The sequence below is a fragment of the Otolemur garnettii genome, unplaced genomic scaffold (genome assembly GCF_000181295.1).
Source record: "Otolemur garnettii isolate 467f Iridium unplaced genomic scaffold, OtoGar3 scaffold00032, whole genome shotgun sequence".
In the NCBI taxonomy this organism is placed as follows: Eukaryota; Metazoa; Chordata; class Mammalia; order Primates; family Galagidae; genus Otolemur; species Otolemur garnettii.
This window is the reverse complement of record NW_003852427.1, coordinates 8,845,414-8,848,419: the sequence shown is the minus strand read 5'-3', so window position 1 is coordinate 8,848,419 and position 3,006 is coordinate 8,845,414. Positions and strand designations below refer to the sequence as shown.

The 3,006-nt window shown below is 49.6% G+C and overlaps 1 long non-coding RNA gene across 1 annotated transcript in view; it reads left to right on the top strand.

Annotated features, from left to right (window-relative positions):
* The first annotated feature begins 2,603 nt into the window (after positions 1–2,603).
* Positions 2,604–3,006, top strand: part of LOC111725148 — a 73,979-nt gene continuing 73,576 nt past the window's right edge. The window contains exon 1 of the long non-coding RNA XR_002773286.1: positions 2,604–2,774. This is a non-coding gene — a long non-coding RNA (uncharacterized LOC111725148). The remainder of the gene's footprint in view (positions 2,775–3,006) is intronic.

Sequence of the window (3,006 nt, the reverse complement as noted above, 5' to 3'; positions counted from 1 at the left end):
TTTGCCAATATAAGTGAAGAATTGATTATTGTTTTAAGTTGCTTTCCCATGACTTTTAGTGAAATTAGACATCATTTTTAATCAATCATTTTTCTCTTCCATTAATTGACTGTATAGTTCACTCATTTTTTTCTTTTTTTAAGAGACAGAGTCTCACTTTATCATCTTTGGTAGAGTGCCATGGCGTCACAACTCACAGCAACCTCCAGCTCTTGAACTTAGGTGATTCTCCTGCCTCAGCCTCCCGAGTAGCTGGGACTATAGGTGCCTGCCACAGCTTTTTTTTTTTTTTTTGGTTGCAGTTTGACTGGGTTTGAACCCACCACCCTCGGTATATGGGGCTGGCACCCTACTCACTGAGCTACAGGCGTCCCCCAGTTCACTCATATTTTTAAAACACTGAGCTATTTTTTTTTAAATTCATTTATAGACTCTTTAATGTCAGACATTCAATGTATGTGCCATATATCTATATATTTTTTTGAGTCTCAGCTGTCTCCCTGGGTAGAGTGCCGTGCATCACAGCTCATAGCAACCTCAACCTCTTGAGGCTTAAGAATCGCTTAAGCGATTCTCTTGCCTCAGCCTCCCAAGTAGCTGGGACTACAGGCGCCTGCCACATCGCCCAGCTATTTTTTGTTGCAGTTGTCATTATTGTCGTTTAGCTGGCCAGGGCTGGGTTCGAACCCACCTGCCTCAGCGTATGTGACCGGTGCCCTAGCCACTGACATATGGGTGCCACCTGCCATATTTTTGTTGAGTTCAATTCCATCCAATGTTTTTCTTCCCCCAAATCTGTCATTGTAATGCCATGCAAAAACTTCAAAATATTTATGTAGACAAATGTTTTTATTTTTCTTTAATTATCCTGGGCTGCCTGTCTTGCTTAAAGTTTCTGCCTCAACAAAGATATTTTGCTATTCTTTAAGAGATTTCCTTTAAGTTTTTATTTATTTTATTTTATTTTTTGGAGACAGAGTCTTACTTTGTTGCCCTCAGTAGAGTGCTGTGGCATAATAGCTCACAGCTACCTCAGAGTCCTGGGCTTAAGGGATTCTCTTGCCTCAGTCTCCAGAGTAGTTGAGACTACAGGCACTTGCCACAAAGCCTGGCTATTTTTAGAGAGGAGGTCTCACTCTGGCTTAGGCTGGTCTTGAACTCATGAGCCTCAGGCAATCCACCACCTCAGCCTCAGAGTGCTAGGATTAAAGGCATGAGCCACAGCATCTAGCTTCCTTTAAGTTTTTATTTTATAATTTTTTTATATCTTTAGTTCTTCTTTAATTTATTATTTATTTATTTTTGAGACAGAGTCTCACTATGTCGCCCTCAGTAGAGTGCTGTTGCATCACAGCTAGCAGCAGCCTCAAACTCTTGGGCTCAAGTGATTCTCTTGCCTCAGCCTCCCAAATAGCTGGGACTACAGGTGCCTGCCACAAGGCCTGGCTATTTTTTGGTTGTAGTTGTCACTGTTGTTTGCAGGTCTGGGCTGGGTTCTAACCCGCCAACTCCTGTGTATGTGGCTGGCGCCCTAGCCGCTGAGCCTGAAATTTATTTTTAAAATATGGTATGGATCTTGCTTTAGTATAAATGGAGAGTCAGTTAAAACGACAGTCATTTATGGAACAAATTATTAAAACGACAGTCATTTATGGAACAAATTATTCTCTTATCACTGAATTGATTTTCCACCTTTCCGTATCAGGTTCTATTTCTAGATTCTATCCCAGACTACTCAACGATTTGCCCAAAGCTATTGCGGTAGTATTAATTTACAATATAGTAGCTTTAAAATTAGTTATAATTTTGGTTTTCCTAAGTACGTAATACAATTCAAATGTCCCACTAAAAAGAGGACCATGACCTTCTGGTTGAAGTAAAAGATACTAATAGACAAGGTAAGCAAAAAATGTTGGATAAAGTTTAAGGTTCGGCAGATAAATGCTAGCTGTTGTGTATCCAGGGCGACAAGGTGAGACTCTGTCTCAAAAGGAAAAAAAATACACAGATAAAGAATATTAGGCTTGAAAGGCTGGACTTTTCCTTTTAAATGACCATTCTCAGTGCAGGGACTGAGGGCAACCGAGCTAGAGCCCCAAACCCAGAACTGGAATGACAGATGGGGAGACGCAAAGAGAGAGGGTTCGGCAAAGAGCTGCCCCGGGAAGAACCGAGGAACCGAGGAATCAGTTTCATGTCGCAGAAAGGAATTGGGAAGAAGGGCTGGGAGGAGAAGGCCGGCAAGAAGACTAGCAACAGAGGAGTCTCTCGGGAAGAGGCTACGAAGGCCGAGTCAGGTAATGGCTCTCTACCGGAGGCGGCTGGCTGGGGATTCTCTATTCCGCAAAGAGGCAGGAACCGCCGCGCAGTGGTGTCACTGCCGCAGAGGCGGCCGGAGAGGACTAGGTGGCGTTGCGAGTTCCCTCCCGGCCTCCCCAGGCCGGCCGTCGCCGCCGCCACCGCCGCGGGGCCGGGGATTGGTCCCAGCGGTGCACAGGACGGGGCGGGGGCTGCCGGGAGGCCTGCCTAGGAAGGGAGCGCGCGCGCACGCGCGGGCGCGGGGAAGGCGGAGACGCGCGCGTGCTCCGTCTGTCGGTGCGGCGGAGCGGGCCATGGCAGTGGGTGGTGGGCGGGTGTAACGCTTCGCGGAGCCGGCGAGAAGTGACTGAGAGAGGCGGGGATGGGGGCGCCGGAGCGAGGAGGTTGCGACCCCAAGGACTGCTGACCGTGCACCCGGAGTGGTAGTCAGCTGTGGCAGTGGAGCCCTGGGGCAGGTGAGTGCGGCGGCACGGGACCCGGATGCGGCGCGACTGAGGGACGGCGGGGTCGCGGCGTCCGGCTGAGGTGCCCCCGCGCGGGCCGGCGGTGGGCTCTTGCTGGCGGCTGCCTGCAACGCCGACGACTCTGGTGGCAGCGCCGCGCTTCCTGCTGGCTAGGAGGACACCGGTTCGCCCGCCCGTGGCGGCGGCGCCTCCCAGGGCTGCGGCCCGCCTGGGGCTCTCCTAG